At 33.8% G+C, this 16,914-nt stretch overlaps 1 non-coding gene across 1 annotated transcript; it reads left to right on the top strand.

Annotated features, from left to right (window-relative positions):
- Positions 1-5,212: 5,212 nt before the first annotated feature.
- LOC133828174 (small nucleolar RNA R71) lies at positions 5,213-5,319 on the top strand. The gene has a single exon (XR_009890810.1). It is a non-coding gene; the product is annotated as a small nucleolar RNA R71 (small nucleolar RNA).
- The last annotated feature ends 11,595 nt before the right edge of the window (positions 5,320-16,914 follow it).

Below are 16,914 nucleotides of genomic sequence, written 5' to 3'. Positions count from 1 at the left end.
GAGGAGGCAAATGTTGCTAAAACAAAGCCTTCACTTCAAATAGTAATTCAAAGAAGAGGAAGGGTGGCCAAGGAATGGACAAGAAAAAGGACAAACAACTAGAGACGACCAACAAATCTTCCAAGAAGAATAATTCTGCAAGGAACTCGAAAAAGAAGGCACCGAAAGGAGCATGCTTTCATTGTGGAGTTGACAGACATTGGAAAAGGAATTTTCCTAAGTACCTGACTGAACTGAAAGACAAAAAGAAGGGTAAATTTGATTTACTTGTTTTAGAATCTTGTTTAGTGGAAGGTGATTTTTCATCTTGGATAGTTGATTCCGGAGCCACTAACCATGTTTGTTTTTCTTCGCATATTATTAGTACTTGAAGGAAGCTAGCTCATGGAGAGGTGACCATGAGAGTTGGAAGTGGACAGGAGATCTCAATAGTTGAAGTTGGAAAAGCTTGATCGCAAAAATATGATACGCAAGTATACATAATCGATTCATACAATATAGATAGTAAATAAGAATCATTCCCACATAGACTATAATCCAATTACCAATAAATCTAATTACAAACACAATTTAAATAACTATAAATAAAAACAATTAATCAAAAGATGAAAATGAATAATAAAAAGACCTAGGGTATTAACTTCATCAACTTTTCATTCTATTAATTTTATTACTCAGTTCTAAATTTTTTTCTTCCTATTCTAATACCAGGTTAACATAAATCGATTCCTATTCTTTTTCAAGATATAAGATCTCAACCTATATGCAGGTTTTCTACATCTCTGTGATAAACTTAAACATATAGCAGGCATTAAGCATAGAAACCTAATTGCTACACAAGTCATACAGGAACTTTCGTCCAATATGTAACCTATGTCTATATAACGATAGCATATTCAATTCTCATCTTTCGAATTTTGAATCAAAATCATAAATCAAGCAAATATTGATCAGATATTTACTAGGATTAAGCAAACATTATATAGATTAGAATAAAGAAGAAGAATCAATAGAACATCATAATAACATTAAATAGATATTCAAGCGACTACATTAACCCCTAGATAGATGTGTTTAGTTCATATCATACATGACTAAAACAACAAATTATTTAGAAACATAAAATTCAAAAGCTTAAAGAAGAAATAAAAATATGAAAGTGCAGAAAAATTTGTCTCAGAATCAAATTTACTCTCTAAATTCGTAATTAAAATCTGACCTAACCCTAATTAATACATAAACTCTGAATTTATAGTAAAAAAAAACCACGAATTCCTTTTTTTCACAGGCGGGCAGCAACTTGGCCTTTCCTAGGTCGCAACTCGTGTCTTTTCAAAGCACTTCAAAATCTGGTTAGCCCTCCTGGTGTCACGGCCCTCTAAACCCAGGTCGCGATCCGCCTCTCCATGGACCTCTTGGGTTTTTCCTCTGTTACTTCTAGCACCACGACTCTATTGACCAAGTCGCGGCTCTAATTCCTTTCAACAAACCTTCAGCCTCTGACTTTGCTAGAGTCGCAGCCCTTAAGCCCATGTTGCGACTCTAATTCTATTTTTTTTTTCCATATTTTAACCTTTTGACATCCTTCCTTCATCAAAAACATATTATAATTCATCCTTAGCACCAATTTGAGTTGAACAACCACCAAAAGCTCCATTTTTACACCATTTTTTCTTCTTTTCACTTTTAGCTCATGATCCTAAGTACCTACCTACAACAAAGACAGCACAAGCATAATCTTGCACAAAATAAACATAAAGACTCAAGATTACCACAAAAACACATTATAAAACGACACTAAAATGGAGTTATCAAACTCCCCCAAACTTACTCTTTACTCGCCCTCGAGTAAAGAACACAACAATAAACAGACTCGACTAAAAACCTAAACAACAAACATACTTAAATCAAGTCGACAACAGTAATTCACGCCTTAAGCTATGATGACTAACACACTTATATAATCTTCAAGAAAATCAACTTATAATCCAGAATTTCAGTGAAAACATTCTTCCAATTCACTTAAGTCCAAACAAAAATAAAAGCTCTCAAAATCATAATTAATAAATAAAATGTATTCGAATCAATTCATGCTCACCAAAAATTTTATTCCATTACAATCAAGTAATATCATTATCCCATAAGCTTGCTATACTTACTAATCTCTACTAATGTAGAAAACACATGCTCGGAAATCAATAGGACTTTCACAACTTATAATTGAATGGCTTAGGTAAAGGTAGATGAAAAAAGTAACATAAGCACACAACCAAACAAACCAATCTTGTATCAACTTACAAACCCCAAAAACAATCCCAAATTTCCAAATTTTCTTACTTTGAGGGAAAATTCAATTAATGAATTTCTTTTCTAATGATACTACACTCCCCCAAACTTATTTCTTTGTATTTTCAATTGGAGTGTAATTCATTTTCAATATACTTTTTGTTTTTTTCTCTCAATTTTTCTTCTTCTATTGACACAAAATTTCACATATAAATCCCCATTAGAAACCATCCCCCAATCACTTTTCATATGCTCGTGGTATATCAAATGGAAGGAAAAATAACAAAGTTTCAAATAAACTCAAAATAAATGTCAAACAAAAAGAATCAAATTAGACTCAAAATTGGGTAACTACAGATTTAATACATCAAAGTTGGCTTGAAAGGCTCAAACTATCGAAATAATTGCCTAAATCATCTTCCTAAGTATGCATAATCTAGGATTTCGTCTCAAATAGCAACCAAACAAGTGCTAGGATAACAACATTTTCATAATTTATTTTCATTTTCAAAATTCAGCAAGCATAAAAACTTTTCAACTACACAAAATTTATTAAAAATATGATAAAGCTCTCAATTATTTAAGTGGAATCATGTAAACATGGTAAGAAATATTCAACAAAGCACACTGATTTTTATAGCTTCATTCTCATTCAAGTTATACAGCACATCATTCAATCAAAGTATCATTGGCTAATCATTGTTAACTTGATTCAACTAACACCCTATACAACCTAGACATAACATAACAAACACAACACAACACTACTAACAAAATAACATAATATATACAAAAAAAATAAATCCCTTCCCACAAACTTAACCTAAACATTGTCCCCAATGTTTAAATAAAAGCTACAAAAAAAAAAAAAACTTACCTGACACCTCAAACTGCTTAAAATGATACGAATCGAAATGGTGAATCGAAAATGGGAAAAGAAAAAAAATTTGGTTAGCCCATAATTCATTATGCTGGAGCTTGAAGTAGCACTATAACTCAAATTAGTCTCATATTTAATAGAAATTAAAATCAATTAAAAATACATATACAAAATAATAAAATTAAAGTGTTCATAATCCAAAACTTAAATAAAACTAAAAAAAAATACAAATAAAATATTGGAATGCCTCCAAACATGTTGTCGTTAACGTCATTTAGCCAGACGCTTTTTTTCTTTCATATTAAACTTGGATCAAGTCCTCCCCTCACATTCTTGAGAGCCATAATGTCATGAGTTGGCCCGCGTTTCTTGTTATTATAGATTGGTGGAACTTTACCCCGCTCATGTAACATTCAAATCCTTTCATTGAAGAACCTTTTTAACTGATGACACACTTTTTTGCATTCCACTTTTAGCCATGGATCTTTGCTTAGAAACTTCCAACTTGTTCTCTCCTTTTTTTTACAACTTCAACTCTACAACAAGTTGGAATTTCCATTGCTGCAAAAATATTAAATATTACCTCCTCTTTTTGTACTCGTAGCTTTAACTCACCCTTTTGTACATCGATTAAAGCCCTACCAGTAGCCAAGAATGGCCTTCCAAGTATTATTGGAATATTTTTATCTTCCTCCATATCTAGAATAATAACATATGGAGGAAAGATGAATTTATCCACTTTCACCAATACATCCTCAATCACTCCACGAGGATGTTTGACTGATCGATCTATCATTGGCAGAGACACGGTAGTAGGTCGATCTTCTCCCAAATTCAATTTCCAAAAGATTGATAGAGCATTAAATTCACACTGACCCCTAAATCACATAAAGCATTTGTCACCACTTAGCCCCCTATAGAACATGTTATATTGAAACTACCAGGATTTTTAAGCTTGAGAGGTAGCTTCTTTTGAAGTATCGCATTGTACTCCTCAGTAAGTGACACTGTCTCATAATCCTCTAGCTTCCTTTTCTTTGACAAAATTTCTTTTATAAACTTCACATTATTTAGCATTTGTTCAAGTGCCTCAGCAAATGGAATATTGATGTGTAGCCTTCGAAAGATATCTAAAAATTTAGAAAAATGTTTATCAACCTTATTCTTTTGAAGTCTCTCAGGATATGGGATCTTTATATGGCAATCTATACTTATTTCAGGCTACTTCTCTAAATTCTTAGTAACATTAGACCCACTCACTTCCTTATCCTTATCAACCACTTTTGGCTATGTTAACTCCTTGCCACTCCTCAAGGATATTGTATTGCATTGCTCTTTTGGTTTGCCTCAGTAATGCTTGGTAAGTTCCCTTGAGCACGGTTTGTCATCAAAATAGCCAACTGCCCCATTTGAGTCTCCAAACTCCTAATAGATGCCCTAGTTTCTATCATGAATTGGTTCAGTACATCGGGTTGTACTTCAGGTTGTTTCATATGTATTGGCTGATGTGGTTGTGGTTGTGGAGATTGAAATTGTTTCTGACTTTGAGGGAAAGGTTGTTGTGCAGCTTGATTATTTTTCCAAGAGAAATTAGGATGATTCCTCCACCTTTGGTTATATGACATCGAAAAGGGGTTGTTGGTTGGTCTTTGAAATTTTCCTATAGCTTGAACTTGTTCCATAGGTATATTATTCATATCCATGGCTGGACATTGATTTGATGGATAAGCACCTCCACATGCTCCACATAAACTCTGAACTTGCATGGTTTGGGCTGACATGTTTCTTTATTGTAACTACTTTGTTAAAGCTGCCACTTGCGCTGTAAGCATAGAAATAGCATCCAATTCAATCATACCAGCAACCTTCTTGGTTTGTCCCCTTTCATTTGGCCACTGGTAGTTATTCATTGCCATCTCCTCTAGCAATTCATACGCCTCATTAGCACTCTTGCTCATGAACGCACCTTCTGCTGCAGCATCTATTATGGTACGAGTAGTACCATTCAACCCATTATAAAAATTATGGACAAACATCCACTTCTCTATACCATGATGTGGGAACTTCCTTAAAAACTCTTTAAATCTTTCCCATGCATCATACAACGATTCCCCTTCTGTCTGGTAGAAATTATTGATTTCCCCTCTCAACTTTGCAGCTTTTGCTGGAGGGAATAACTTTGCTAAAAACTTCTGGGCTAACTCCTCACATGTTGTGATAGAATTAGCTTGCAGTGAAATTAGCCAACCCTTTGCTCGATCTCGTAGAGAAAATGGGAACAATCTAAGTCTAATCGCATCATCACTCACCCCATTCATCTTAAATGTTGCACATAGCTCCAGAAAATTGGCTATGTGCAAATTTGGATCTTCCGTGGGCAACCCCCCAAACTGAACAATTGACTGCACCATTTGCAATATTGCTAGCTTAATCTCGAAATCATTTGCAGCAATAGTGGGGTGTCTAATGCATGAATGCACTCCAGTGACAGTAGGAAGTACATAGTCTCTAAGCGTCCTTGGTCCTCTTTCCACTGCGACTTCAGCAATATGTGGGATATTATTAACATTAGCAGCATTGTTTGCTGCATCTCCTTGATTCTCAAGCATGGAAAAATCCACCCTTTTCTTTATCTTTCAGTTTTTTCTGCACGTTCTTTCAATTTCAAGATCTACCGGTATGAGTTCCCTTTGTATACTTCCTCGCATATAACAATAATTCCCGAAACACGATACAGCCTTGATCCGAATGAGTATAAAATATAAAAACCAAATTAGAACAAAAAAAAAATAATTAATTTGGGTATTGGAAATTAAGTCCCTGACAACGACGCCAAAAACTTGATCGCGAAAATATGATACGCAAGTATACATAATCAATTCGAGTAATATAGATAGTAAATAAGAATCGTTCCCACAAAGACTATAATCTAATTACCAATAATTGCTATTTACTTTCTATTTGGGAAGTAAAATTAAGATGAATAAATATAATTACAAACACAATTTAAATAATTGTAAATAAAACAATTAATCAAAAGAAGAAAATCAAAAATAAAAAGACCTAGGGTATTAACTTAATCAACTTTTCATTCTATTAATTTTATTAATCAGTTCTAAATTTCTTTCTTCCTATTCTAATAGCATGTTAACATAAATCGATACCTATTCTTTTTCAAGATCTAGATCTCAACCTATATGCAGGTTTTCTAGATCTCTGTGATAAACTTAAACATATACAGGCATTAAGCATAGAAACCTAATTGCTACACAAGCCATACAAGTACTTTCGTCCAATATGTAACACATGTCCATACAGCAATAGCATATTCGATTCTCATCTTTCGAATTTTGAATCAAAATCATAAATCACGCAAATATTGATCAGATATTTACTAGTATTAAGCAAACATTATATAGATTAGAATAAAAAAGAAGAATCAATAGAACATCATAAAAACATTAAATAGAAATCCAAGCGACTACAGTAACCCCTAGATAGAGGTGTTTAGTTCATATCAGACATAACTAAAACAACAAAATAATTATTCAGAAAAATGAAATTCAAAAACTTAAAGAAGAAATAAAAATATGAAAGTGCAGAAAAATTTGTCTCAGAATCAAATTTACTCTCTAAATTCATAATTAAAATTTGACCTAACCCTAATTAAAACATAAAGTCTTAATTTATATTAAAAAAAATCATGAATTCCTTTTTTTCATAGGCGGGTTGCGACTTGGCCTTTCCTAGGTCGCGGCTCATGTTTTTAAAGCACTTCAAAATCTGGTTAGCCTTCCAGGCATCACAACCCTCTAAACCCAAGTCACAGCCCGCCTCTCCATGGATCTCCTGGGTTTTGCCTCTGTTTCTTCTAGCATCGTGACTCTATTGACTAAGTCGCGACTCTAATTCTTTTCAACAAACCTTCAGCCTCTGACTTTGCTAGAGTCGCGACCCTTAAGCCCATTTTTTAGGGATAGGCCACATGCATAGGGCTTGGACTGCTTAATGTGTGTGGCACATCTGATGTTATCAGATATTAGTTTTTTATTTTTATTTTTAATTAATTAATAAAACATTTTAAAAGGGGTTTTAAAATGAAATGTCAGATTTTAATTATTATTATTATTATTATTATGGTAATAATGTTTATATATTCTATATGATTGAAAATAGAAACAACAAGTTTTTACAGAGAAGAAAAACTATCATCTTTTTCACAAACCAATAACCTTTTCTCTCTAGCCTATAATCAAAAATTTGATTCACAAAAATTGATCTTTGTTCTCTATGTTCCCACCCACATCTTGAGGTGTAAAGAATGTCTTGGAAGATCTAGGTGTGAGTACTCAAGCAAGGATAGGAAGATCGAAATACATACAGAAATATTCAAGGATTCTTGATAGGGTGTAAGAGGTAAATCGTTTCATATTATTTTTCATATACATATTATATATATTTATTAACATATTGCAAATTAAAAGATCCTCATATAAAAAAATTTATATGAAATTTTTGTTGTATACCATTACCGCAACTTCCGCTGCGCACTAGGAACCGTTCCTAACATTTGTAACATCCATAATGGGAGTTAAATTCATGTCTCCAATGGCCATATTTCATAATGGCTTTATGAAATCCAAAATAAAATGTGTAATACACAATCTACACATTATTAGGTAATATTTGAGAGTTACAAATTTGTAACCGATTTTGTAACTCCAAAATATGTCACATTTGGGCACACACATGTGTCCAATTTTGTGACTCTCAACAATATGTTACAAGGTGTGACAAATCACATTATGTCACATTATTTAATCTAACATTATATTATTTAAAATAATATAACATTAACCCACTTAGATTAAATAATCACTTTTTGCAACACTTATTTAATCAATCAAACATTATATTAATATTCCCTACTTTATTAAATAATTAATCTCTATAGAAACATTTGCATTGGTACATAAAGTAAAATGTCTTTCGACTTGAATTTTACCTTAGTTTAATTATCACAAAATTTGTTGCATTTTTGGTTGCCGAAGCATTGAACCACTATCCCTTGATAATAAACCAGTGATAATATACACACCTTTGCTATGTTCACTTGAGACCTCAATGTCTCGATTTTGCACCATTAATGGCCATGTGTACGTTCCATTCATAGACTTTTCTTGAGAATGACTCCCAATTCTCAAGAGGGGCGGCACCACCCCTAGGTCAATATAGGTAGAACTCTTAGAGTATTTTGTTACCCTAAAATAAAACACTTGTCTTTTCAAGACTGAGTTCTATTTTTGGTTTTAACCCTCATTTGGTAACACTCTAGTACTCATATCTCAGATGGGACAAAATTTGAGTACTACTACTATTCACTTTGATTGACTTGTTATTACCTATTGAACCTAATACTACTTTGGTTACTAGTATTAAGATAGGTTACCATCAATCGTGAATCTCTTTAGGAAGTCTAAGTCTCATCTCTTGAGATGTAAAAATGATTATATTTGAGTCATTTCTTTTCTCATGCATGCATACTTTAACACTCTCGTTATTTTATTCAAACTTTGTTGCTAGCTATAGATTGATTCAAAAAGTTACACCATTAAAATAGTGATTTTGACCATAGTCAAGACCCTCAATATTTTATAGTTCAATATCCAAGATAAACATTTTCGTGAATATTAATTCTAGAAATCTCTTTGTTTCTAAAATTCTCCTTTATGTTTTAAATTGATTCCTTCATGAATCAAAATATTACAAAAAATAACTTTAGACACCAAGCATGTCTAGATTTATCCATTCCATACACATATAGCCAAAGTGATTTAGAATGTGAAATTCCAAATCACCTATTTGATGATGACCAAATTAATTAATTATTATCAACAAAATAAATTGATTAACTTTGGAGAATCACCCCCACATTTCTCACATAGTGATAATAAAATATCACTTTAAAATAAAAATATCTTCATTTCTATTAAGTCATTTATCCTCCAAGATAAATCTAGACTTATAATTCTCAAAGTTCATCATGAGTCATCAAGCCACATGATAAACTCACAATAGATCACAATAAACAAAACCTCAATGTTAGTTTATTTTGACTCATTTTACTTGCAATAGAAAGACACGCTTCTTTGAAAGTAAATTTCACTTGGTTGCTTTCTTTTATATATTTCACAAAATAAAATATATGAGTACAAATGTCATGTGAAATTTTTTCAAACAAATAATCACTATTGTCTAAATAATCTCAAAATTACTTAAACAACTTTTATGTATTTCTTAAGAGTCTCTTTGAGATTCTTTTGAAAACACCAATTTGACATCCATTGATTTTCTCATCAAAATCAATTTGAAGATGTCAATTTTTAAACACTTTAAATCAAAGAAAATAATTTATCATTGATTTATTTAAACAATTTTATTTCTTATTGTTTACTCGAAAAATATTTGCTTGATGATGTGGTACAATAGGGACGTACGTGGATAGCACGTGATTGTTTAGTGATGACAGTCTGGCCGACCAATGACTAGGATAGCAAGCTACTCGATGGATTCGAGAAAGATGTTGAATAGTACGACAGAAGATATGCTGGCATATACGACCAGGTTTGATCATAGTAACGAAGCCAGAGTTCAAATACAGTTATAAGTTGGATATTTCTAAGATATTTGACCGCTTTTATGTGTAACTATTATGAATTCTGTTATTATTCAATTATGCTTATAACAAAGTTTAAACATGGCTCATCAACCAATATGTACATCCTTGAACCTATAAATAGGACTTATGAGATTCATTTAAGGAGGGGCAATAATTGTTATTCAAAGAGAACTAGTGTTTTTATACACGAATTTTGTATTCCACTTTGGAGCTTGTGAAACTTAGTGAACCCTAGTTTGCTGATCATAGGTTTCAAAGTTTACATTAATAGAAACACTAAGTGGACATAGGTTATTACGAATCTCTGGGGCCGAACCACTATAAAATATTCGTCTTGTTTAGTTCTTACATTCAACTAATTAATTCTTATCGTTTTTAGTGACTTCGTGTCATTAGCTAAATCATCACTCAACACTTATGCTTTAGTTTGAAATTATCTCCTCGTTGAGAATAATTTAAACATATCACCATCCTTAAGCAAAATGAATAAAGTTCTCTTTAATCTATTCACTATTGGTGTAAATATTCAAAGTTGCTTCTCCAATTTTGTAATGTCTCTTCATCGAGACATTGAATATTTAAGAATTATTGTCACTAAATAATTCTCAAATATATTTCATTTGACCACACTCTAGACTCCAAGTTTATTAAGTCAATATGTCATCCCACAATTTTTTAATGCACCTTGATCCATTTTTCGTGTAATAGCAAGACACAACCATTAAAAGATGTAATCCCCTTAGGTTCATCTTTTCTTATCTCATAAAATGAGATGCTCATCTTTTAAATGATAAAAATTTAAACTCTCAATTAATTATTTTATTCACCAATCACATACTAACATGGCTCTTTATTAATATGTAAACATAAATTACAAATATCATACACATATGATTTCACATTTCTATTGATTCACAAAATCAATATATTTATACATGTCATGGAAAACTCATAAAATTTTCATTCTAATAATTTCCCATTATCACAAAATAAGACAATTATATAACATGCTAGCATATTACCAAATAATCTACTAGATTATTTAAACAATATGTTAATTAATCACATATAGCAAAAACATAAGATGTTGAATTATCTTCTAATCTAACCACTATATTTGTGAAAGGAAAGAATATTAGGAAACAATGAACCTCATTTATAAAATTTTATTCTTCTCATTTCTATCACTATATGAAAACCATTAGATCTTCTAAGAAAACCAAAGAAGAACATTACCTTATCTTACCATATTTTCAAAGTTAGATCCTCACAAGATCTCTAAAGTTTTTCCTTCCATTGAATAGGAAATTAAGCTTTTGATTGTTAGAGAATATATTATATTCAATGGAAATATGGCAAACCAAAACACAACTTGTTGACGGTGAGAACTCGTCAACTATATTAGGTCGGAAAACTCAAAGCTTAGTAAGAGGATAATTAAGTAAGAACTCAGAATATACTTGAGGAAAGATAAGTGCAGATCAACAATGGAGAAAAAATTGTATATTGCTTAATAGCCTGAGTATACAATGAATTTTCCAACCCCCATCAATGATGAAGTGAGGCCCTATTTATAGGTGAGCTCCAATGGCTCTTGGTACATTGTGGTCCTGAAGAGACAAGGAGTTGCATGTCCAGGCTGTAGGTGGTAGTGGTGTTGGAGGAGTGGTGATTGGCTCCAATATATGTCAGGGGTCTGGAAAAGTACTCCTGCTTTGGTACCATGTTGTACCTCCACCACTTGTCAGGTACGAACATCATAGGCGTGCTTGGGGAGTTCTTACTATGTACCATTCTAGTACTGCCACTACTTGTATGGCGTGGACATTATGTCCGTACTCTAACTCCTCTTGATTTGTAAGTGCATTCCATACCTCTTCTGACTTCATATCGAATCGTTCTAAGGTCTTCCCTAACCTTCCTCAAACGCATATTCAAGAGGTCCTTGACTCTACATCTCGTGAGACCCACAAGGAAAGAAGTGCCCCGTTGGTGGCGCTTATCTCAGGGAGAGAGATAAGGCCTATTCAATGAGGCCTGCAGTGCATGCGATGAGACATGATGCCCTTGTGTGAGACGAGGGTCTCACTTCACGAGACCATTGCCCCGCGGTCTCCATGCGCGAGACGTTCTTGGAGAGAGACATTCTTCCAAGCGCGAGGCGCCTTCTTGGTGCGAGGCACCCTCCTGGCGTGAGGCCCACTTCCAGGCGCGAGGTCCTTATGGCGCAAGGTCCTCCTTGCATGAGGCTTTCCTGGCGCGAGGCGCCCTCCAGGCACGAGACTGTTAGGAAACTTAAACATGATCTTTATTTATTTTCATGTAGATCTAATCTTAAACAAATTAATATGAGATAACCTAGAACATGTTTCTAAAATTGAATTCAAAGAGAACCAATGATAAGAATACTTACAGTATATGCAGCGGAATGAAAGAGTCATTCCTTCAGTTTCTCTAACTCTTGTATCCTTTCTGTCGCATAGTATTATTAAGAAACTGAATCGTTCTTCTAATTTCTTCACAGTCTTCCAATGTATCCTTAGAATCACCTAGAATAGTGTGAGAAATTTTCAACACATGAGATAGATACAGAGAGAAGAAGAGAAAAGAATAATAAGAGGCTTAGAAAAGGACTTGTGTTTAGAGAGGTCTAAAACTATCATAAAACCCGTGATTAAACTTATCTGTCGTCTCAGAAATCTGAAATTATGACTTCTCTCTAAGCACTCCTTTTATAGACTCAATTAGGTCATTTAATTTAATTAAAAAATCAATAAAATAATAGCCAATTTGAAGCTCTAGGTCAAAATAATCATGGGCTTTAGGCCCGTGAAATTTCCCATTTGATTATAAGCCCATTGGACTTAAAATAAAGGCCTGTATTATTTTCTATTGATTTAATTAATTAAATAATTATTCAAATCCTTTAATAAATTAATTATTTATAATTTGAACCTTGATTTAAACTTATTTATTAATTTAGATACCAATTTATCTTAATTAATAAATCTGCCCTAATTTCTCTTTTCTTCTCAAAAATACAGAACTTTGTGAAACTACCCAAAATTGACCTGGTCAACTTTGATAATTAAATCAATTAATTGAGACTATCTAGATGGTTTTATCCAAGGTACAATGGGGACCATGGGCCTATGAAATCAAGCTCCAATAAGTTATCATAAATCTAACAAATAAATTTACTAACTTATTAATTTCTCGTGACTCCACTATAGACTCGAAATTGCACTCTTGATTCATAGAACGCTCAATAACAAATATAGATACACTATTAATTATCCATTGTTACAATCATAATTTTCAATCAATCCTCTATAGACGGTCTACAATGAGATGGGACTAAAATATCATTTTACTCATCATTGTATTTTATCCTTAAAACACTTAGATCCTTGTAAATGATATTTCAGTAAACTAATATTAATTACTGAAATGAGATCTCTATCATTTAGCACCTTGAACCAAACTAAAAGGAAACAATCATTTCACTTCTTCATCAGAAGCTATAGATGTTCATATCTATGATTAACACTCCCACTTAATCATACTACCGAGTTCCCAAGATGTAAGTATGGGCTAGTCCGTAGGGTAAGCTGGTAACGAACAAGTCAAAGAACTCAAATAATACAATTAATTAGAATACTAACCACTCATAATTGAGATTGAATTGACCTATGATCAACTATATGATATGACTAGAATAGATAATAACGGTATGTTTACAGATCTTATCAACTGTCAATATCTGTCCTGTCCAATGTAACTAATACATCTGATCTTATCTACTTTGCTAATGTTCTGGAAAGAACATAACACCACAATGTGTAAGTAGATCATATCGTAGATTGGCAAGTCAGTGTAAATCCTGTGCACTGACTAATCTTAGGACTAACTTATTTTGAACATATAATCATATTTATATTCCACTGTGATTACGTCACTATAAATACGATTAGCTATATGATCGAGATGTAATAGAATTTTATATTAAACAAATAATCATGAAAATAAAACATGTGAGAAAATTGATTGACCAAGTCAAAAAATGATTTATACTCTTTTATTGATAATAAAATGAGATTAAAAAGAATTTGGGTTTTAATTAGGGCATAAAACCCCAACAAACTCCCACTTGAACTAATTGAAACTAATGCCTTAATTCTACTAATCCCATTTCCTTGATATGCTTATCAAATGTAGCTTCTGGTAGTGTCTTTGTAAACGGATCCGCAAGATTGTCTTCAGTTGCAATCTTCATAACCTTCACATCTCCCCTAGCCACATATTCTCGAATAATGTGATACTTCCTTTCTATATGCTTACTCCTCTTATGACTTCGAGGTTCTCTCGAGTTGGCTATCGCTCATGTATTGTCACAAAACAACACAAGCGATTTATCAATGTCTGGAATAACGCTAAGATCCGAATAGAACTTCTTTAGCCAGACTATTTCCTTAGTTGCTTCTGATGCGGCTATGTACTCAGCCTCTATGGTGGAATCTGAGATTGCAGACTACTTTACGCTTCTCCAAATCACAGCTTCACCCCCAAGAGTAAACACCATTCCAGAAGTAGACTTCCTGTCATCGACATCAGTCTGAAAATATGAATCGGTGTACCCTACAGGGTTCAGAACACCACCCTTGTAGACTAACATATAATATCTAGTCCGCCTTAAATACTTCAGGATATGCTTAACTGCTATCCAATGTTCCAGTCCTAGGTTTTGCTGATACCTGCTAACTACTCCCACTGCATAGTAGATATCTAGTCTAGTACACAACATGGCATACATCAGACTTCCAACTGCAGATGCATAAGGAACATTTCTCATTGCATCTTCCTCTTCAGGAGTCTGGGGAGACTGCTTCTTTGAAAGATGAATTCCATGGCGGGACGGTAGACGCTCTTTCTTGGAATTTTTCATTGAGAAACGTTCAAGCACTTTATCTATGTAAGCTACTTGAGATAGAGATAAAAGACTGTTCTTTCTATCCCTAATGATCTGGATACCTAGAACATAACTTGTTTCACCCAAATCCTTCATCTGGAAATGAGTGCTCAGCCAATTCTTCACATCTGATAATTTCTTAACATTGTTTCCAATGACTAAGATATCATCTACATAAAGAACCAGGAATACCACTATTTGATTTGCCTTCAGTTGGTAAACACAAGGCTCATCAATATTTTGTTCAAAGCCATAGGTTTTGATTATTTCATCAAACCTAAGATTCCAGGAACGAGAAGCTTTCTTAAGGTCATAGATGGACCTATTCAACTTGCAAACTTTTCCTTCTTGTCCAGCTACTTTAAATCCTTCTAGTTGATCCATATAAATGACTTCATCAAGCTTTCCATTAAGAAAAGTTGCCTTGATTTCCATTTGCCAGATCTCATAGTCGAGAGCGGCTGCTATGGATAGGAGGATGCAAATGGATATGAGCATGGCTACTGGACTAAAAGTTTCCTCATAGTCCACGCATTCTCTTTGGGTATAACCCTTTGCCACTAATCGAGCTTTATAAGTCTCGATATTTTCATCAACACCTCGTTTCTTCTTTTAGATCCATTTTCACCCAATGGCCCTAAAGTCACTAGGTGCTTCCACAAGATCCCAGATGGAATTTGAGTACATGGACTCCATTTCCTGTTTCATGGCTTCGATCCATAGTTCCTTTTCAGGGCTAGCCATTGCTTGTTTGAAAGACAACAAATCATCATCACTAGTGTCACCAACAACCATATTGGTTTCACCATCTAAACCATAGTGAACTAGGTTCCTAGAAACCCTCCCACTACGACGAGGCTCTGTGACTGTTTGCTCAGGAATAGTGGTACTTTCTTCATTTAAATCAACTTGCGTCAGTTTGACATGAAGAGTGGGAATTTCATCATCAACTTGCGTTGATGACGATGGAACATTGGTTGGAGTCATATCTTTAACCGTCTCCTCTAAAACTACTTTGCTGCGAGGTTGGAAGTTTTGGACATAGTCATTTTCGAGAAAAGTAGCATTCGTAGAAGTAAACACTTTTTTTTTGAATGACTATAGAAAGGTCCACCTCGAGTACATTTAGGATAGCTAACAAACATGCAAACTTCAGTTTGCGGTTCTAGCTTTCCCTCCTTTTTCCTCATGACGTGAGCGGGACACCCCCAGATTCTATAATGGCGTAAACTAGGTTCACGTCCATTCCAGCATTCTAAAAGTGTTTTGGGGATTGATTTAGATGGCACGACATTGAGAATGTCGTTTGCGGTTTCAATTGCATGTCCCCAGAACAAAGTGTGTAGAGTTGAGTAACTAAGCATGCATCTAACCATTTACAATAAAGTTCTGTTCCGGCGTTCCGCTACACCATTTTGTTGCGGAGTACCTGGGGTAGTAAGTTGTGATAAAATCCCAAGTTCAGTTAAATGATCTTGGAACTGCATATCCAAATATTCTCCACCCCTATCAAATCGCAAGATCTTTAACGGTTTACCTAATTGGTTCTGAGCCATTGCTAGGAATTCTTGAAACTTTAAAAATGTTTCTGATTTCCTATGCATTAGGTAAAGACATGAGTATCTAGAGTAATCGTCAATGAAAGTGACAAAATACTCAAAACCACCCCTGGCTTGTACATTCAAAGGTCCACAAACATATGAATGCACAAGACCAAGTGGTTCTTTGGCCCTATCACCCTTTGCAGAGAATGGACGGTTGGTCAGTTTTCCTTCTAGACAAGATTCACAGACAGGTAATTCACCTAAGGTGAGTTCCCTCAAAGGTTCGTCCTTTGTAAGTCTTTGAATCCTATCATAGCCAATGTGACCTAGTCTCAAGTGCCATAAATACGTCATATTATCGTTATCGATCTTTTGACATTTATTGGTCCTAGGTTTAGCTACTTTGAATAAATCATTATTAAGAGCGAGGGGTTCGTTAGGTCACAGAATATAAAGCCCGTTTTCCAAACATGCAATGCACAATTGTGATCCATTGAAGGAAATAGATATATTAGAACTTGTGAAAGTCATAACAAATCGTTCTAATTGCAACATG

The sequence above is a fragment of the Humulus lupulus genome, chromosome 3 (genome assembly GCF_963169125.1).
Source record: "Humulus lupulus chromosome 3, drHumLupu1.1, whole genome shotgun sequence".
Classification (NCBI taxonomy): Eukaryota; Viridiplantae; Streptophyta; class Magnoliopsida; order Rosales; family Cannabaceae; genus Humulus; species Humulus lupulus.
The sequence above is the reverse complement of the archived record's forward strand: the minus strand, read 5'-3'. Positions and strand labels throughout refer to the sequence as shown.